The sequence below is a fragment of the Acomys minous genome, assembly GCF_964271855.1.
Source record: "Acomys minous genome assembly, chromosome: 3".
In the NCBI taxonomy this organism is placed as follows: domain Eukaryota; kingdom Metazoa; phylum Chordata; class Mammalia; order Rodentia; family Muridae; genus Acomys; species Acomys minous.
In genome coordinates, this window is record NC_140485.1 from 103,629,156 (window position 1) to 103,651,724 (window position 22,569).

Consider the following 22,569-nt stretch of genomic DNA (forward strand, 5'->3'; position numbering starts at 1 on the left):
CCTACATTGATTACATTATACACCATTTAAACAAGGTTCAAATCAATATACAGTATAGTATATAGTATAGTGTGGAATAGAATAGAGTAGTATAGTACAGCATAGTAATATATAAAATAAAGTAAATCATTCGCTTTAAAGATTGGGGTGACGATTTTTTCCAAGGTGGGACACATGGCCCCTGAGAAGGAAAAATGAAGGGAAACAGTTGATTCTCTGTGTCTCTGTGTCTTTGTGTCTCTGTCTTTCTCTGTGTCTCTCTGTGTCTCTGTGTCTCTGTCTCTGTCTCTCTCTGTCTCTCTCTGTCTCTGTCTCTGTCTGTCTCTGTCTGTCTGTCTCTCTCTGTTTCTCTCTCTGTCTCGATCTCTGTCTCTGTCTCTCTGTCTCTCTCTGTGTCTGTGTCTGTCTGTCTGTCTGTCTGTCTGTCTGTCTCTCTCTCTCTCTCTGTCTGTCTGTCTCTCTCTCTCTGTCTGTCTGTCTCTCTCTTTCTCTCTCTTTCTCTCTCTGTCTCTCTCTGTCTCTCTCTGTCTCTCTCTGTCTCTCTCTGTCTCTGTCTCTGTCTCTGTCTCTGTCTCTCTCTCTGTCTCTCTCTGTCTCTCTCTGTCTCTCTCTCTCTCTCTCTCTCTCTCTCTCTCACACACACACACACACACACACACACACACACACACACTCCACCCTCTGATATGGTGGTCCCCTCCCTCCATGTAGGACTGGGGTTTCTCTGTGCAGCTTTCAGATAAGCCACCCTGTGCCCTGCCACTGCCCTCTGCTGTGCTGAGATCTCTGGATCTTTATTTTCCAGTCACATGTAACCCTAGGAAAGCATTGTTATCTCACTAATTCTGAGATACCTAGTAATGAAATGAGAAGCCACCACAGAGTATGAACAATGCTCATAAAATCATAACAAATGACTTTGCAATTTCTTTTGACCATTAGTTAATCATTGTCTGGCTTCTTTATAAATCTTTTAAAACATGAAGAGTTCAAATTTCTGTAAGGACAATTTATTTTAAAGTATCCTTCCCTTTTTACAGGGAGAGGGCATGGAGCACACAGATTTTTTACACAAAACAAAAAAAATGCCATCTAATTATGAAAGCAATTCATGCTTATTTGAAAAAAATCAGAAAATGCATGCAATTAAATAGAAAATTACCCCCTTTGCTATCATTAAACCACAAACACCTCTGATAATATTTTGATGTCGTACTTTGAATCTTTCTCTTTTTGGGTATTTGTTCTTACCTTTTACATAATTAAAGTCATACTCTATTTACGATTTTCACACATACTTCTTGTATACTTAACATTTTATCACAAAAATGTTTGCATTGGTTTATAGAGGCTTTCTCAAGACACCTTTAAAATTAGATGTTTCCTCCTGTAATGGTCCATGCTCATAATCCCAGCATTCTGAGGGCCAGTGCAGGAGGATAGCAAGCTCAGGACCAGCCTAAGCTATATAGCAAAACGCTACCTCAAAACTAAAACAAGTAAACTCTTTATTCCAAAGCTAAATATTTTAAAAGATGTAGTGAAAGTGTCCTCTGTAGCTGGGAAATGTATAAATGTCCAGAACTTCAAAAACTAACTCTGTCAAATCGTAGGACCTCTACCTGTTTTTTCACTTTTTAAAGCTATTTCAGAAGTTTTGATGGTAGTTTTAGAATGCTGGCCCTGGCCTATTAGAATAACACAATTGCCTTACACAGTCTCTCTGAGGAGTCTGTATGTCTGAAGGTCAGTGGGGATCCAACAAAATCCTATCCACTTTTCCAAAAATACTTAATATCTTGCATATTTAATGCTTGCTCCATTACTCCTCTCTCTTCTGCCTTCCAGGGCCATCTCCATGAGCAAAAGAAACAACACATTTCTGATTTTACCTTTCCCCATGGTTCAATCTGCACAGTTGCTGTTTCAAAGGAAATTTGTCACATATCGTCATCTTAGTGGTCTGCAGAGACAGTGACCATGGTGCCCTAAGATGCTTAGCTAAAAGCAAGGAGAAGAACAAAGGGAGCCTAATTATGCAAATGCATGCCCATTTGCAGGAGCTCTTCTGCCTGGAGGAGCTTGAAGGGATGGGAAAAGTTGGCAGTTCAGTCTTTGCCTCTCTGGGTGATTATCACTCCTTATAATTAAATTTAGAGCTAACTATTATGGGAATAATGTCTAGGGCTGCTAAGCACTCAAAAGCCAACATTAGGGAGGCGAGGGTTGGTACAAAGGATTCAGCTTTATTCAAAGATCATCATCTTGAGAAGAGGGGCTGTCAACCCTAAACTTCTATTGTGTGGGATTGGAGGGGGGCACGAGGGGCTTTGACAGGAAAGGAAGGAGGCTAAATAAGGCAGTATATAGGAAGGCTATGTGGGAAGTGTGGGAAGTCCTTTTGTTTCTCTGGCCAGAACATCCCAACTGACCTTGGCCTCCCAGGATTTGTTCCTGTATTTCCTTGAAGGAGCCATGTTGTTTTTCTATTCTGTGCATTCAACTTCACAGCAAATCAGCTGCTCTGTATTGGTTGATGTCTAGGCCTGGAGACTAAGGGGAAGTATTACAAGAGCCCTCAGATATCCTATATGTTCTATAAACCCAAAGAAAGGCTACGTTGCAATTAACTTCTTTAACTACATGTGATGAATTGTGTCCTGATATATTCAAATGTCTTATATCACTCATTTACTTTTTTGTGTCATGCTATATAGCCCAGACTTACCTTGGATTCCTTACCTTCCTGCCTCTGTCTCCCATGTTCTGGGTTGATAGGCATACACTGCCACACATTGCATCATGAATTCTATCTTCTCCAGTTCAAGTACTAAGCAGACCCAACCTTGCATGGCATCTAAGATTAGATCTTCTGCCTTCAGGAGGCATGGCGATACACATCCTGCCTATTCTCTAATTCTTTAAAGGATAGTTTGTTGTTGTTGTTGTTACCTGATGTATGGAAGATTTTGTCTGGTGCATGTACCAACTAGCATTTTTCAGTGACAAGTGACAAAATTTAATTTTCTTTAGTGAAAACAAAGTAAGCCAACGAAACAGAAATGAACTTCAAGAAGAAGGGTTGTTGTGGTTTAATGGTTCAGATTATGTTTTAGGACCCTTCTGCCTGATGTCTACATGTCTCTGTTCTGCCTCCCTTCTAGGCAAAACCAATTCTTAAAGAAGCCTCTTTTCTTATAGTTCAAAGAAATCTACCACAGGCCCAGCCTTCCTTCCCCAAGGCTTATGCATTAGGGGAAAAGCGCATCTTTGTTTAGCCTACTCTGAAGGCTGTCATATTAGATTGTATGCTCGACCCACACCAACCACTTTGGCCAGGGTAAATTTAGATGTTGATTTTTCTGTATACCAGCTGTTCTCAACCTGTGAGGTCATGACCCCTTTTGACGAATAACTCTTTCATGGGGGTTGCCTAAGAACATCAGAAACCATATGTATTTGCCTTGTGATTCATAACAGTAACAATATTATGGTTATGAAGTACCAAGAAAATTATTTTATGGCTACAGGGGGAGCAGCACGACATGATGGACTATATTAAAGGATTGCAGCATTGAGAAGCTTGAGAAGCGCTGCTGTGCATGCATCAGAGCGGAGGCCAGCCTAAGGGATGTCCTACACGAGTTCCTCCCTAATCACTTCACTTCTTATGGGATGGATTATATGTCCCCACCCTCACTCCAATTCATAGATTTTAGGTTTTGTTTTTTGTTTGTTTGTTTATTTGATTGGCTGGGTTTTTAAGACAGGGCTTCTCTGTATAGTCCTGGCTGTCCTAAACATACTTCGTGGACCAACCAGACTGGCTTCAAACTCACAGACATCCACTTACCTCTACCTCCCAAGTTCTGGGAGTACAGACATGCACTTTCTTTTCTCTAGATTACATTTATGTGTATTTGGTGTGGTATGTGTCTGTGTCTGTGTGTGTGTGGTGTGTGGGGTGTGTGTGGGGTGTGTGTGTGTGTGTGTGTGTGTGTGTGTGTGTGGTGTGTGTGGGGGTGTGTGTATGTGTGATGTGTGTGTGTGTGGTGTGTGTGTATGTGTGGTGTATGTAGTGTGGTGTGGTGTGTGTGTGTGTGTGTGTGTGTGTGTGTGGTGTGTGTGGTGTGTGTGTGTGTGTGGTCCGTGTGTGGTGTGTATGTGTGTATATGGTGTGTGTGTATATGGTGTGTGTGTGGTGTGTATGTGTGTGTGTATGTGTTATATGCTATGATGATCAAGTAGAAGTCAAATGACAACTTGCAGATGCTGGTTCTCCCCGTCTACTGTGTGGGTTCTGGAAATAAAATTCAGGTTGTCAAGCTTGACAACATGCGCCCTGACCCTCTGAGCTATCTCCGAGCATTTACCCTGGTTTTAAAAGAAAGAATCTCACTATGTAGCCCACTCTGAATTTGAACTCTCCATCCTTCTGCCTCTGTCTCTTGAGTGTTGGATTGAGGTTGTGTGTTACCATCCAAGGCTAATGGTGAACTGGTTTTGCTGCCGAGGTTTTCCCTAAGTCAGAATTTCTCTCTTTCTTCAAATCCAACTTGTCACCTTCAAATGTTTTCTTTCCCAGTCTCAAGCACCACAGATGGTGTCTGTTGATTTCAATTGTGAAAAGCTTTATGTTGAAATCATCATAGAACCAGCATATTCCCTTAGCAACCCTCTTTCCAAATCATTTAGGACAGCAGTGTGTCTAATTTTCTTAGAGTAACACATACCAATTAATTTTGGGAAGTCTCCTAATAGTTGACCACCATTCTTATTATAAAACAATTCACATCTAACCTAGATTTTGTCTATAAAAAGTAAAAACCAAAGATATTGGAAAAGATTGCATAGAGGTGGACTATCCCATAACACTTATTATAAATCAGTTAGAAGTTAAAGGAACTTGGATGTGGCCGGCAACTGTTTGAAGCTCAGCAACGCATAACAACCCATTCCTATTTTGTTGAAGCAATCACTTTCCAACTCTAAGTCTTTTCCTTCCCTCTCAATTAGAATCCGCCCTTCAATATTAATATCAAAGAACCAGAATGAACAGTGACAGCGTGTTCTAATTATTAGCCGTATTAGCCTTTATTTAAGGATTGTTGGGTTTGATTGCCTTGGCCATCGAACATGAAACGGATAATAGACCACCCGCTTTACAGAATGTGTTAGGTTTGTGTTTGCAAGAATGGAGAGGGTGGAATTTTTCTACTGCTGGTAAACTGCAAATTTGTACAGACACTTTAGGGAGTTATTTGGTTGTAGCTAGGAATATGAAAAATGTAAACACTCTATAAGCCAATAAGTCTGTATACTGGCAAATTTTATACAATCCCCAAGACATATTTATTGTGGTATTGTTTATGGTAGAAGAATGGGATATAACCTGTGAATTTGGCAATAGAAAGAATAGATAACTAAAATGTATTGCAATGTGCTACATATGTTGTTAAATGAGCCAAATTCATTTGCATATAACATGGATAACTCACAAACAATAGTGAGTAAAAAACCCTAAATATACAAAATGGCATATATCTAGAGCATGATACCAACTCTATAAACTGTATGAAAACCCTTACAAAAACACACTGTATGTGAAGATGTATATACACCCATACTCACACGTATAAGTATGTATAAGATAAAAATGACACGAGAGCCAGTTCACAAATTCCTTCTCATTGCTTATGAGAATGGAAAAAAAATATATTCAAAGTGTAGAAAAGTAGAAAATTCTAAGATATTACTCCTTTCTTTTAAATGACTTTGAAAACATTTTAAATGACCAACTCTCTGTTGGGGCAGCATTGACACAGTCAATTATGCTCATATGTCTCACTTTTCAAAATAAAAGTCTGCTTTTCAAGATTGCTACAACCTGTGCTGTGAGCTGCTTGATTTAGCTGCTCCTTCTTCAGTGAATGTGTCACTTGCTATTATGTATATGATGCTGTGTTTAGTGCCATGGGGAAGGAGCAAAGACGATATGACATGATCTGTTCTACCCTCAAGGATCCTGTCATTTTGGAATTTGAAAGTTTCTACGGGGTGAAGCATCCGTGGGTTTGAGGGTGTCTCACTGTGGAAGTGTCTTAATAGGCTTATGATATGAAGTTACTTCACTTGCCATGAAATTAATGTAGGTGAGTTCCACTCTTTGAAAACATAATGGGAAAATCACCACTTATAAAAGGTCAAATTGGGGTGTGGCTGTCAAGTTAAGAGGAAATTAGTTATTTAAAAAAGTGATTCATTGTACCTGAACACAGAAACTTATGATGGTATATTTTTTTAAAAGGTCTCCTTATGTTAAACTTGTTTTGGTGGACAATGCAGTCACTACAAAAATTAATGTTTAGGACAAATCAAACTTCTCACCTGGGTTCTGTTGCTGCTGGCATGCAGGAAGTCTGGTACCTGGAAAAACTTGAAGCTGAGTACTTTCATAATCTCTTCAAAGAGAGCCCAGAGATGAGATAGGTAATTTTGCTTAGCATGAACAAGACCAATAAACTCTGGGGTGTCTTCCTTGCAGATGCCAGTAGCAACTGTTAACTGGTATAGCAGCGAATGCATGAAAGACTGCAGATGCCTGCAGCAGGAATGGAAAGGGAAGAAGGTGGCTGAATGCTGCCTGTGAGATGCTGATGGTCTACATCTCTGCTCTTACTAGAAAAGGGGTGGGCCAGTCTTAGAAGAAGGGGCAGAATTTAAAATAAAGTCTACTCCCCTTCCTTCCTTCTTTCCTTCTTCCCTCCTTCCCTCCCTTCCTCCCTCCGTCCCCCCCTCCCTCACTTCCTCCCTCCCCCCTTCCTCACTTCCTCCCTCCTTCCCTCCCTCCCTTCCTCCCTCCCTCCCTCCCTCCTTTCCTTTCTGTAGAGAAAAGCCAGGTTTGTCAGTAGAAGGAAGGGAAATAATGGGGGTTGAGATCAAACCAGAGGAATTTCAACACTCTTGCTCAGGGATTTCTCTAAAAGACACACATCTTTAACAGAAACCTGGTCAACGTGTATTGATTAAATGAGGCCCTGGACTGAATACTGAATGCACTGCCTGAGCTTGCATTACTCTTCAATTTCTGATCTCTTAAATATTGTGATAAGCATCAGGTACTTCTGTATTTTTTCCTCTAAACTATGTGACTCAAGACCTTTCTCCAGGAACCTTCTCCCCAATATCAGGAGGGAAAAAGAACCCTAGGCTGCCTCCTGGTCCTGTCATGGGGATTCTTAATAGGAGCTGCTAAGTTCTTCCTAAGTAAGTTCTTTCTACATGCCAGGAAGAAGCTGTCAGCCACAGTGCTCTTTGCCATCCGACACATTCTGCTATCTAGGGGTTTCTTTGTTTGGCCAGACTATGAGGCATTGAGGTAAATAGATGAAGCATAAAAGATCTGAAAGGCACATGCACTTCCTTCTTGTACCTAAAAAGAGAGAGAGAATATATATATATATTTTTTTTTTTTTAAAAAATATATATTTAAAAAATAAAACAAAGACTAAGAAGTGGTCTAAGATGTACATCTTTTTTAAATTGGCTGTAAAGATAAGATGGTCTTGTTGCTAGGCAACAGGCACATGACAATGGTGAGCCACAAGGTAGAAGTCATGAGTGTTTTAGTGTGGATTCCTGTCACAATAGGAAACCTGCTAATAAGCTTCTCCCATAAAGGGGAAGTGGCTGAAATGGAGATGTTAAAAGACTAAGAGAGGTGAGTCCACTTGAGTTGTGTTGGCTCGCATAAACAGCTAACACTTCTGTTGATGGAGGTGGTCTCTTTGCCCTCGTAGACATGTTTCTACTTGGCCAGTTTGATGACTGCAAGATTCCAGACGCTGACGTCTAAATATGGTCTAGCATCTACCATGGACAGAGGCACTGTTTCATTATCTTAATTTTAACACTATGAATACAGCACATTCTGAATGTAAAGGAAGGATGCGCTCCATCACTCACCCAGCAAAGGAATCTAGTTGTCACTTAAAAGTGACATTCATTTGGCTGGTGATGGCATATGTAAAAGTGTATTTCATCCCTTGCCCCTCCAAGGAATATGAACACTTTGTTTGAGATCTTGCTATGCACGTTTTTATTCTAGATCATCATAGACTTTAGAATTCTTATTACCACTATCTCTTAAAAATTAAAAAGCTATATGGGATCAAAGAAGGTAAGTTTCTTTCCTCTTTGCCCCTGACACCACCACCCCCCAGAGTTTGGGGAAAAATTAACAGCGAATTTCAGGTTAGTGTAAGTCTGAAAAACGAGGATTGTCAGGAAATGCCTGAGCTAAGTTGTCAGAGGATTCAACGATAATTTATTTAGAAGGTTCTCCTCATAAAAATTGATGACATTTATTAGCTGTCAGGAAGATACTTATTACAGGTGAATTATACTCTTACCATTTTATTTGAAGATTCCAAAGGAATCTGAACACAGAGCAACACTGCTTATAGCTATGAGCTACAGTTTACACTTACACATGAGTATCCTGCAGAACTTTACTTTAGCCCCAAAATAGCAGGTGTCCTGGTTTCTGATAAAATACAAACATAAGACTGTTTAAGATCTACTCCCGTACCTAATCCTTTTCTCACACACTGGCTGTTAGTTAGATTCCAATGTGATTCGAGTAGACTTTCCAGGTATTAGGCAGTGCTCCAGCTATTGGAAAAAACTGACAGGAAGCCATAGAGGAGCCTAAACATCTGGGAAACAGTTTCTATCATTCTTCACATGACTATTTATAAAAGATTATTACTTCAAAGTCAATTTCTTTCTTTGGAGAAATGCATTGTATTATATTAGTGTGTGTGTGTGTGTGTGTGTGTGTGTGTGTGTGTGTGTGTGTGTGTGTTTGCCATGTAAGTGCAGGATTCCTTGGAGTTTTAGTCATAGGCAGTTGTAAGATGCCAAATGTGGTGTTGGAAACTGACTCGGGGCCTCTGGAAGGCTAACGAGCACTGTCGTGGCTGTGCCATTTCTCTACCCTCTATCACCTCAATTTCTATTCCCACACATATCTTCTTTAAAAAGTGAAAATAGAGTCCCAGCCACATAATAAGCAGCATTATTCATAATACCCAAAGGTGGAAACAACTCAACTGTCTATCACTGGATAAATATATAACCAATATCAGCTTTAAAAATGAATGAAATTCTGATACATCACACACAGAATAACGAACCCAGAGAGCATGAAAAATTAAATACGTCAGACACAAGAGAATAGATTGTGTGTGTGTCTGCTCACGTCAGGTGCCTAGAATAGTCAGACTGGATGGCTACTGTCCTCTGCCTGAAGAGGGTGGACCGGGCTGTTTGTACAATAGGTGCAAAGTTTTCAAATAAAGTGATGGAAAGTTCTGGAGCTCAGTAGTGGCGATGGTTGCACAGCAGTGCAAGTGCACTAAATGTCACTGAAGTATGCACTTAATGAACAAAGGGTGATTTTCAACATTATGTGTATTTTAGTACAGAGAAAACAATAATCTTGACAAATGCCATTGCCCCACCCACACTCAACCTTTAAATCCCTTCTTGCTGACACTGTGTGCCTCTGCTTCTTTTTTCCTCCGACCTCAGCTTTAAAAATACAGCAGGAGCAGCCCCAGAAGCCTTAATTTAAACTCTAATAGGATGCTACAAGGTCAGTTAAGTAATTTCCTCTCCTGAAAGGGGAACTTTCTTGATATATTATTTATCTGTCAGTTTTACTTGCCAATGCCACATACTTGAGGCATCACAGACATGTCAAAAGGGCATCCTAATTTTCCTCTGCTCAGGTTAGAGATTCAAGGGCAGATGGCATTACAGATGGCAGAGCCACAGACTGGACAGATGGCCCAATCTTTTTTCAGAAGAAGAAGAAGAAGAAGAAGGAGGAGGAGGAGGAGGAGGAGGAGGAGGAGGAGGAGGAGGAGGAGGTACTTTGGGGGGGATTTAAGCCCAGTTATACCAGACCATGGTTAAGTCACACTTTCTCTGCAGAAAATAGTTAAGCAAAAAAGGATGGAGGAAGCATCCAAAGTGTTCATAGGCATGGCGCACCAGACAAGTGGGATGAAGCACTCAGAATGTCCTCACATGACTAAATCTATCCAGGTCTTACTTCCAAGGGTGTTAGCAATGCCACGGTTAGGTGTTGTTTCTCAGACAGATAAATACTACCATCTTGCAGTACCCTCCATATGTCCAGCCGGACTCTTTGAAGTCAGATCTAAAAATAGCCTGGTTTTGGTAAATGTGTGTGTGTGCCCCAAGTGCATGCATGCATGCAGAGTGTGTGTGTGTGCACGCACATGTGTGCCCTTCAAGCTGGGCCTTTGAATTAGACCCAAGATGTAAGACGTGTGAAGAGACCACAGAGAGTCAGTGGAGTGACTGTGGAGAACAACGTGAAGTGTCTCGTGGTTGCACATTAAGAATCCCTGTGAGCCTCCCTTTCCTCGTGTCGTGACTACTAATTGGGAATGTAAAAAGGCTTTTCTTTCACTGACATGTAAGGAAATGCATGTACAAATGTAACATCATTTTTCAAGCTGCTGAATAACCAGTGCCAACCGGAGACACAGTCAAGTGTATTCTGGTTCCCCAAAGTTCGTCTAATACCAGTGATTGTCCATGCTAACCCCGAGTCAGGGAACCTTAGAGGTGGACTGTTAACAAATTCTGGATATTGACCATTTACAGGCCATCTGTAATGCATCTGGGATGATTACCTTCCAGATATATTTATCTTTCTATTTCTAGACATTTCTGTCTTATCAATTGGGCACATATCTGAGAAAAAACTTACATTTTTAAGAAACACAATTAGTAAGGATTGCTAGTGACCTTGTTATATTTTATTTTAGGATTTAAAAACCTTATATTGTAAAAAGGACCTTTAGAAAGGTATATGCCTCTTTGGATTTTAGCATGGCTTATTTTCAGGCCTCAACAGGCAGATACTGCCAATACTCACATGCCAAATCAGTGTAATAGTGACAACAATAAATAAAAGAATAGATTGGTGGAGGATACAATGTCCCACAATATCTAGATGTAAAAATATAGTAGAAGGCGGTAAACCTTAAACCCCTACCCAGATCTAGCCAAATGGACAGAACATTCTCCACAGTAGAGTGGAGAGTGGGGTATGACTTTCTCACATACTCTGGTGCCTCACCTTTGACCATGTCCCCTGGAGGGGGAGACCTGGTGGCACTCAGAGGAAGGACAGCAGGTTACCAAGAAGAGACTTGATACCCTATGAGCATATACAGGGGGAGGAAATCCCCCTCAGGAACAGTCATAGGGGAGGGGAATAAGGGGAAAATGGGAGGGAGGGAAGAATGGGAGGGTACAAGGGATGGGATAACCATTGAGATGTAACAAGAATAAATTAATACTAAAGAAAAGAAAAAATATAGTAGAAGCTAATATAAATGAGGATCTGAGCATCCGTGAGATGTACCTGTACAATGTATATCTCACGCTTTGTTTGTAATAGAATCACTAAGCATTTGCTAAGCAGAAAATGATGTGCTTCTACAAGGATGTACAGGAAGAGATTATATACACATTTATATTATTACACATATATACAATAAACTACCTGCAACACAAAGAACCACAAAACAACCAGAACTTATATAAATGTTACATTCATAGTGTTTTGTCTATTTCTATTTGGCAACTTTTCCTATCTTGGTGAGTCTAAAATTCTGAATATAAATCAATAAATGAGATATGGTAGGAAGAGATTATAAAACAGGGACTCCCGCCCTCCCCCCCCCTTTTTTTTTTTTTACTAATTTTACTATTTAATATGGAAGTAATACATGGAAACATTTTTAAGATATAAAAAAGGGTAAGATTAGGTTTTTAAATCAATATACTAATACACAAAGACTTTGAGAATTTATGGAAAAGCTTACTAGGGGCCAAAGTGAGGGAATTTCTTCAAGATAGAGGCATTGGAGAGACGGTCCTCATGATGCCTTTGTGGATAGTCTCAGAGCCCGTACACATTGTGGGGTTCCAACCACTTTAGAACATGGGTCACACAAATTCCTATACCAAAAACCTATACCTTATTAGTAGCTTCAATTATGAGCCAATGGTTAGCAAACCCCAGAGAAAATGTCTGAGACAGAAACATACCCAGATTGTTTATTAGTTCAGACCATACTGCCAAAATGTAATCAAATACAGGTAGCATCATAATCTCCAAGAAGCTTTTAAAAATACTCCAGATTCTTGACTCCCAGCCCAGACCTGTCTGAGGTGGAGCCCAGAAATTGGAAGTTCTAAAAGCACTCAAGTTTTAAAAACAGACTAAACAAAACTGGGAAGGAAATGGCAAAATATGATGTAATCATGAAGTATACATTTATATAATTATATAGACAACGGGATTCTTAATATTATAAATAAGTTTAAATTGCCTTACTTTTTTGTTGTTCTTGCTTCCAAAATATTTTTTTATTTATTGTTGAATACTTGATTTGTACCTGCATGTATGATTAGGGCTTGTGAATATCTTGTAAAATCATTGTACTGTCTGCCCCTGCAGTATCTGTGTTCCCAGTGCATTTGCTGCAGAGTACAAGAGGCTTTTCTTCGGATACTAGCTTGTTTCTCTGTATCTTCTCCTCTATCGTTATAGACAGTCATATCTGAACCATGAATATATTGTGACCAAGCTGGATACACTATAGTTCGGGTACTTCTATCTTTCAGGCAGCCTGCTTTGGGAAAGCAGAGCCAACAGCTGAAAGGGTGACATCCCAGCAGTGTGTTTAATCTCTGGTAACTTCTACAGAAACTGTACTGCCCAAAGAATTCCCTACAAGAACTTTTGTGGCCCCCAGATAGACAGGTGCTTCCTGTAAAGGAAGCTGCAGGGACAAGACATTATTTCCCATGGCACAAGAGCACGGTACCATCACCATGACAAACAGGAGGCAGGGAATGAGCAAGAGGCTCTTAGCCATTAAGAGCTTGTCAAGGCTTGTGCCAGAAATGTTGTCAAATATTCATCCTGACCTCCAAGACTAGAACAAGGGCACGGACAGAATGCGATTCAAAGCTCCGCATTTTCTGGCTGTTAAAAGCATATAATACCCCTTATAACTCAAGGCCACGGTAAGGAGGAGTGAGGTCTACAAACACAAAGATAAAGCCACTGTTGGTATTCATAGGTCCCAGCCAGAGCTTGGCTGTTGGCAAGAGCCTCTCTTCATGATGGCAGTCTTTTCTTTTGCAACTTTCTTATTTACAGCAATAGAAAAGGAGACGGAATATTACATTGAACCCCACCAGCAACATTTCAACTGCAACAAACGCAACTGATGGCCAGGCGAATATTCTTACTCTTACCCTCACCCCTTGCCTTTTTTGTGAGCAGTTTCAGGCAGCATGCATTTCATCTGTAACTATTCCAGTGTGTGTTTCTAAAAGGCAGTAACGTAAAAACAACCTTGTTGAATTGCCTCTGAAGGTTCAAGTGTTTTGTTGTCTCACAAATATGTATGTTTTAGTTTATTCAGGTTGGGATGCAAGCAATGACCACATATGTCAGGAGGTTGGCAGTTTCCTTGTGTTCCTTCAACCTAAAAATTTCTCTTCCATTATAAAGCAGTGTTTTTCCTGAGAAACTCTTGACCAATATGACAAGTTCCTTTCAAATAATCTTGAGGACTTGATATTTTTTGGACCATAAGATGCACTCCCCCACCCCCCCCAAAAAAAGTGTAGGGGGATTAGAGTGCGCCTTCTGGTCCAACTGCTGTTTTTACTGTTTTTCTTGTTTTACTGTTCTAAAAACTGGGTGCATCTTATGGTCAAGTCATCTTATAGTCTGAAAAAACACGGTAATGCATTCAGTGAGTTTGGGTGCTGATGAGATTATGCGTTTTTCTAGCGAGCCCTCAGTTCATATCATTCAGCTGAGCAAGCCCCAAGTAGAGAAGTTATGACATGGCTCACAATCTGGATTTTGCTGACTGAATCTTCTTAGAGTACAGTGGCATGTTCCCCTCCCACGTGTCTTCTAAAATGATAGTTAAGCACAGGGACTCATTCAGATATAGAGATGCATATAGCAGCGTATAAGTGGTTTTTTGGTTTGTTTGTTTGTTCTTATCAAGAGACACTATGCCTGATTGTTTCTTTCTCTCTACTGCTGGTGTCAAGGCTTATTTCCACTCACTCATAAGGAGGTAACAAGCTATGATGTTCTAATCATCACTTTGATCATTCATTTTCTTAGGTAGAGTATTATCATAAGGGCATCCTCTCTTCTAATGATTACTCAGTGCTGGATCTCACACAGAATCATGGGAGGGAGAAGGGGAAGGACTTGGTACTGGAAACACCAACAAAGAACAAGACCTGGTTGCTGCTGGAAGACATTGGTTAAACCAAGGCACGATTTTGAAAACCAGTGGACAAAGTGAAAGGACCAAGTTGGCAAACATGCATGGAATTTGATGTTCCTGGTGGTTTTGTAATTCATCAAAAGCTCATGGATTTATCAAATTCCATGCATGTTTGCCAACCTGGTTATTTCCAGCTGAAAGGTTCTTCAAGTTGGCCCTTGGATCTTCTTGAGAAAGCGCTGTAGTTGTGGAATGATCCCTCTCTCTTCTGTGTGACAGGATGTTCTAGGCTCAGCTTGTGCACTGCATTTCTTCACCCATAGCTGTAATCAGCCATTTCCCCAAAGGCCATTGTTTCTTTTAGTGAAAAAATGCATTTGATGATAATAATCTCAATGTTATGGTGCTTACTGCCAGTAGGTTGATATAGTTTTAAGTGAATTCTATAAATTAACTCTTTAGTATTTTCCATTGACAATGCACATACATGTGTGTGTATGTGTGTGTGTGTGTGTGTGTGTGTGTGTGTGTGTGAGAGAGAGAGAGAGAGAGAGAGAGAGAGAGAGAGAGAGAGAGAGAGAGAGAGAGAGAGAGAGAGAGGTATACACTGCTACTATTACATTGCTCACAAAATGCCTTTTTCTGAACTTAATCTCAGGAAAAAATAATATGAAGCACTTCTGGCTTGTTTCATTGAATTTTCCGTGTAGACAAAAAGTACCATTCTTAGGGAAGTAAATGTTTATAATAAAAAGAAATCAGAATAGACCTTGGAAAAACTATCTAACTTCTTCTAACTCCAATTTTCTAATCTGAAAATATCTTCTTCACAAGACTGCTAATAACAAAGCTGTGATGACTTATACTGCAAACTAGATACTGTATATGCATCACCCCCACCACAACTTAACCCGCATTTTTCAAGTAAATGGTATTTGCTTCATTTTATAGATGAGCACAGTTTCCCAGGGTGACACTGCCTGGTAAGTGGCAGCCACTGTTTTCATAGAGGTCTCTGACACCATGCTTTTAACCCAGACTTTAAAGCATCAGGCAAATAAGAAAAAGAACATATGTTGTTGCTGGCACAGTACCTGATAATTGTATTCCACAGAAAATAAACGACAGTTAACAGAAGTGGCCTTGTTGAATATCTGAAATGGTAGATGGGAGGGTGGGTAGGGACAACAAGCCAGCCAGCTTACTGCTTTATCAGGCATCTGGCCCACTCACACTTTCTCCTGTTAATTTCCCACATTGGGGCTAACCTTTGTGTCCACCATGACAGATGCTCTAGTGGCAGAGCTCAAGGTCAGCCCTCGAGAGTTCAGGCTGGCACTTCCTGTCATGTTGTCTTTTGAAGCAAGTGGCTGACATCCAGAGGCAAGCCTGCTTTGGCCTCTTCCCCTTACATCCTGTGTCATTAGCTGCTACATAGCTCTTTGTTCAAAACAAAATTCACAAAACTGACAGGCTCATCTGCCTAATGTCCTGAGACATCAGAGCCAATTACAGGATAGTTCCAGAAGGCAAATGGGGCACTTTTCACAAAATAGGATGAAAAAGGGGAAAATAGTCTTGTCATTAAAAAGGACAAATACATTTTCCTCTCAGCAGGCTCACCCCAGGAAAATTGAGAGATTTATATTAATACAGAGTTTCATTATGATTGCCCTAGATAATTTTAAATCAAAGCATTTACCCCCAATGCATCCCCAGCTAACCTACCGTTAAAGATTTTAGCTAGTGAGCAGGATTTTGTATTGTAAGAGGTATCTTCCTGATGATAGAAACTTGTAGGATAAACCACAGAATTTTGACACTATACTAGACAAAAAAATACCTACATTTTCATTGTTTCACAAGGAGTGAGGTGTGTGTGTGTGTGTGTGTGTGTGTGTGTGTGTGTGTGTGTGTGTGTGTGTGTGTTACTTTTAATCCAAGTCTGAGAGTTTCTTACATTGGAATGTGTCTCAAATGAATCCAAGGTTTTACATAAGAGGATTCACCCTAATATTTCATTTAGTTGGGGGGAAAAGCTACTGAAACGTTTTAGGAACACAGCCCTAAGCTATTTCCTCCCGCTTACTAAATTTAAGCTAATCAAAACCATTGGAAGACTGTAGTTTTATAAGACTCCCGTCTGACACTAGTTGAAAGTTTGGTGTGGGAAATCGTCTTTAAAACATCCCAAGTCTCAGCAATTTCCAGGAAAGTCTCATACAATAGCTGATCTGAAATAGAATCAGTCAGGGGCAGAGGATGGACTTCAATTTTATCTATAATACTATAATACTTGCTCACAAAAGATCTGGAACAAACGCCACAAAACATTTGCATTTGCCAAATCAAGCTAGAGAGTGCATTTATACTTTCTTATTCAATATTTTTATCTGTATTTAATCATACAGATAATAAAGCAATAACAAATAGAATACATTTAAATGCCAAACTATGATTCTAAAGATTACATTCATTGCTTATAGGTTTCATTATCCTTTGCAGTTGATAAAAATAAAATCCAGAGGAGATTTCAAAGCAGTCACATTCATCAATTATAAGTATATTATGTTCCCATGGATGGCCTTGTGTCATGAGATTTGGAAGGACCTTTAGCACAAGGACTCCATGAATATATTGCCATTGCTTTAAAGTTTTAATGGCCTATTTTACTGCAGTGTGAGACAGGTAGATAAATCCTTGAGTTCTCCTTTTAAGGCTTGTGGGGTTTTTTTTTCCTCTGTCAAAAATAAAGCAGTCTCCCTCCATCTTGGATAATTCTGCTAATCAAGTCTGTTGCGTGTTGGCAGAGCCATCAAATGAAGCATCATGGAAGCATTTACACAGTGTGCCTTTCCTTGAAGCTGTTATTAGCAGACCAGCAAGGCAACACATCATTCATCTGAGCCCAAATAATGAATGACTCTTGGATATGTTCTTGGTTAGTGGGACAAGTAACATCACTATAACATGGGCTTCTAGTAGTGTGCGTTGAAACGTGGCTTGTAGGCTCTGAATTTGGCAGTTGTTCATCATGTAAAATAACAAGGAAAGTGACCTGTGACTTTACACTTGACGCTTTGAGGTTAAATGTACTATTAACAATTTTATGGCTTCTATTCATTGTATTAGTGTCAGAAACTCACCAAATTAATCTTGTCACTCTCATAATTTTAACTAGAAAGCTATTTCAGTGGAAAGAACAAGAATGTTTGCAGTAGTTGTATTTTAACACCCCAATTTTAGTGGTACTTAACCTTTCTGAGGTTTACTAAATATAAATTTTATTTATATATTATTTATTGACTATTTGATGTGGACTGTTGGGTCCTGGAGATAAAGACCAAACTAACATGAATTTCTTCAACTTGTGACTAACCTAATGAGTAATAAAGATAAGTTCTGTGTGTGGCTTGAGCACAATTATTAACAGAACATATCACATGGAGTCCCAGTGCAATGAGTAGCAGAAAGAGTGCCAATCTTACTGATAGAAGTGTGTGCTGGTTCACTTAGAGGAAGAGTACTTAGAGTTCTGTTGCTCTAAAGAGACATCATGACCAAGGCAATGCTTATAAAAAGAAAGTATTGATTTGGAGACTTGCTCACAGTTTCAGAGGCTGTATTAGTTAAGGTTCTTGAGAGGAATAGCTGTGGTCCAGCTAATGCAGCAATGGTTGCCTCTAAGTAGAAAGTCCAGGAATCCAGTAGTAGTTCAGTCCATAAGGATGGTTGTCTGAGCTGCTCTTCAGTATGTGCTGGAATCCTGAAGAAGTAGGCCCTAATGCCAGTGGTGGAAAGCACTTGCTAGTGAGAGTGTAAAGCGAGTAGGCAGAGAGCAAGAGCGAGAGAGAGAACGAGAGAAAGATTCCTTCTTTCATGTCCTTCATATGTGGTGCCAGCAAGAGGTGTGGTCCAGATTAAAGGTGGACCCTCCTAACTCAAAGATCTAGATTAAAAGTTTATTTCCCACCTCAAATATCCAGATTAGAGGTGTGTAGTCCCATTTCAAATTATTTAATTATGAAAAATAATTCACCATAGATAGGTTTTAGTCAATTCCAATATAGTTAAATTGACAACCAAGAGTAACTATAACAGAAGTTTAGCCCATTGTTATCATGGCAAGGAGGGTGGCAGCATACAGCCGATGTGCTTCTAGTGCAGTAGCTGAGAGCTTTGCAGCCTGGTTTGGATTTTTGAAACTTTGAAGACCACTCTAGTGACACACATCCTCCAACAAGGCCACACCTCCTAATCCTTCCCTGACATCTCATCAACTGGCGTGCAGGTAAGCCAATGGGGGCTGATTGTGCTTCAAGTGCCATATTCTAGCCCTCTACAAGTTTGTAGCCATCTCACATTGGAAAATGCATTTATTTAACTTCAAAAGTCCTCATAGTCTTTCATTCCTAACATTGTTTCAAAGTCCAATGTCTCTTCTGAGACTCAAGGCAATTTCTTAGCTGTAACCCCCATAAAATAAAATAAAAATATTATATACTTCCAGCATGCAATGCAACTGATATGCATTTTACTATTCCAAGATGGAAAAGCATAGTGAAGAAATACTGAACCAAATCAAGACAAAAACCAGCAGGTCCAACTTCAATTTCTGCATTTCCATGCCCCATGGCAAGGTGCTATTAGGGTCTCAGCTTCATTGACTGCAACACACTTCTCCCTGTTGGGTTGGTCCCACACCTGGTATGCAGCTTTCCTCGGCAGATATCCCACAACTCTGGCATTTCCAACATCTTGGGGTCTCTAATATAATCCAGGCTTCCCATTCACAGCTTCAGGCCACGGCCTCTCACTACCTCCGTGCAGTGACTCTCCTGCCACATGCCTGGCCTCAGCAGCTTTCTTTAACTGAAGAAGACGATTCCATAGCCCTTCAGTCCTTTTGTATCTTTGACTCCAAATCCCGAACCACATAGCCAAAGCTGCCAATTTCTGCTGCACAATGATACTTGAACTTGGCCCCCTTTTCCTCAAACATTTGTCTCAGCTTTCTGTTGTTGATGTTTCCATTGCTGCTTGAGATTTCCGTTAATTTCTGCTCACAAGTTGGAAGCTTGGCTGAGTGGCGTCTTGTCCTAAGGTGACCATTCTCTTTGTTCCATTTCAAGTCGGGACTTTCTTTAACCTTTTTATCTTCTTGGGCATTGGACTTGCTTCCAAAATTACATCTTCCAGTGTCCTTTTCTTCTCAAACTGTGCATTGTGTATTTCTTCTTGTTTGCTTTTTTGTCATTATAGATGTGCAGGAGAGTGATCCCTAATAGCCACAAGATACAGTCAGTCCGAGGATGCCTTGAAACCCCCTCTGCCAACACGGTCCATCCACATCTCTTCAACATAGTCTCTGGCAAATTTGTAAGACAAGGGCAGAAAGAAGCCACATTGACAAAATTTTGTAAGAACAGTCTCTTGGCCACTTACTTACACTCTTCTCCACTGAAACCTCTTCAACTGGGCCCCTGTTGCTCACATTGTCCTCGGCACCACTGCCCATCCTCCTGCTGCTTCACCAGCAGGCAGTGCAGTCAGGTCTATACTGTGGCAAGCCACTCCCTGGTACCAGCTTCTGTCCTACCCAATGCTCTATTTATTGCTGGATAGAGACCCCGTGGCCAAAGTAACCCTTATAAAAGGAAGTACTTAATTGGAAGCTTGCTTACAGTGTCGAGGGGTTAGTCGATTATTGTCATTGTTACCATGGCAAGGAGCATGGCAGCATGCATGTAAGCATAGGGCTAGAGCAGTAGCTGGAAGCTTCTGACCCACAGGCAGGAATAAGACAGACAGACATTGGGCCTGGCATGGGCCTTTGAAACCTCAATGCCCACTCCTAGTGACATAATCTTCCAACAAGGCCATATCTCATAATCCTTTGATGACATCTCATCAGGTGGCACGTAAATATATGAGCCTATGGGGACCAATCTCATTCAAATGACCAAAAGTTCTCAACAAGGGGGAACAACACCTAGAAAGACTCAGACAAAGAAAAATGTATGTACGCTCACACCATTCTCTGGTCCAAAGAATCTTTCCCATACACTACCTATATCTTTTTTTGACATTCTTAGTTCAAGTCACTCTAAGAACGGCCATTGGCTATTAATAAACTGTAAATGCTGTATTTCAATGTTAGTCTAGTGGTCACCCCTTCCTTGCTTAATCCCAACCATTGTTTTTTTTTTTAAAGCTCCACATATGATAGGCCTATTAAGTGATACCAATAAGCCATTGATTATAAAATATATCTTGCCGGATGCACTAGCACATGCCTGTCATCCCAGCACTCAGGGAGGCAGAGGCAGGCAGATCTCTGTGAGTTCGAGGCCAGCGAGGTATACAAAGTGAGTCAAGGACAACCAAGGCTACACAGAGAAAACTTATTTCAAAAAACGTGTGTGTGTGTGTGTGTGTGTGTGTGTGTCTTGACATATGTGTGGATTTATACAACATGTAGACAAGAAGCTTAAAGTTCTATGCAAAGGCACATATGAGGAAATGGTGCGCTGTGAGGAAAAATTCTGGGATCACATCCTCTGGCTGTAGACTTAATTACAGAACCAGGAGAGCAATTCACATGCCACGGCTGGGTCTTGACATCTTCAGATAGATAGCACTTCACAGTTTCTCAGATCTTTGATTCAGTCATTTCAAAACATTTAACGGACCCTCACTATGTGTTGGTATGTTAAGTGCGATAGACACAGGTGTGAGTGAAGCACTAATGCTACCACCCCCAAAACCCTCAATACTGTGGAGAAGCAGTTTATAAGAAGTCTCAGTCCTCTGAAAGAGCTACATATGAGCCTCAACTGTGACAAGTGTGGCAAAGGTCAAGGTATGCATCTTTGATGTCAACTAGCCATAACCTGTACCTGTGCAGCCTCCGTTAACCTGGAAAAAACTTAGTGTTCATGAGTCTTTATGAATTTGGAAATGCCACTCATAAAAAACAAGATCTTTAAATTTCCAACTCTGGCCTAACGGGAGACAGGTGACGGTATGTGCTTCTGTTTGGGTCCTTGGGCATCAGTAACACATGACACTGGTAGGCAGCTTCCAAAGGCGTTTCCAATGCTCCTGGTTCCTGCTGTCCACATGCTTAAGTCCACCCTCCTTGGGTGAGGCTGTACTTCACTTTTCTAGAGAACTGAACAAAGTAGAAGTGTCATTTTGGGGGGTGAGGCTATGTGAAGCCTAATCTCACTCTCCATCGCCTGAGGTAAACTCACCAGTGTGAATTTGAGACAGCACCCTGAGAAGTCTTCTGTGGTGAAGCTTCCAACAGCGAAAGGAAGGGGCTTGTTCATTCAGAAGGCCCCTCCTCATCAGTTCTTCCGATGAGACCACAGCCCCAGCTGGCAGCTTGCCTGAAACTTACTGAAGTCTTGAATCCTAAGCATCCAGCTAAGCTCACTGAGCAGATTCTTGACCCCCACCCCCTTGAAACTGTAGAACAATAAATATTTCTTGCTTTAAATGTCTATATTTTGAAGTAATTTGTTTGCTCAATAAGTCATATATACACCATCACCAGTCACTCAGAGCGTCTGTATAGTCAGCATCGTGACACAAAAAGAGCTGTGTAATCATGACTGGACTACTTTAACAAATAAGGCTTAATTAGCCTTGGAATAGATATGAAAATAAGAATGAAGACATCTAAAGTCTGTTCACGGGCTATGACTGTAAGACAAGGTAATGAATTCATTGTTGGCAGCACCGAGACAAGGGCCGAGTGGCATCTTTTCTGTCTATACACATTCACACATCTCTAGATTAAAATGGCTATTCAAGCAAAAGAACCTTCTGGATTGTATCTTGGAGTCTTACTATAGACCTACTTACACACACACACACACACACACACACACACACACACCACACATACACACAAAACCTTTTTCCAATTGGCTACTTTTTTTGTCTGTTTTTGTCTTAGCACAGTCTTGAAATTTTTAGCATATTTTCAGTTTTTGTGCAATGCAACTTTCTCGAACAATTTTCCTTTCACTTTTCTCATGACACAATTATTCTCTCATATATCCATAAGAAAATGTACCATGGTAAGCAATGACCTACTTAGCCTTACTCTGGTTAGAAAATAATTTGCAGACCCGGAAGTGACCATGAGAACAATGTCCTAAGTAAAGTATGTGAGTCTTTAAAA

At 40.4% G+C, this 22,569-nt stretch overlaps 1 protein-coding gene across 9 annotated transcripts in view; it reads left to right on the forward strand.

Moving 5' to 3' along the window:
• Positions 1 to 22,569, forward strand: part of SLC35F1 (solute carrier family 35 member F1) — a 487,869-nt gene that overhangs the window by 381,894 nt on the left and 83,406 nt on the right. The window lies entirely within an intron of this gene.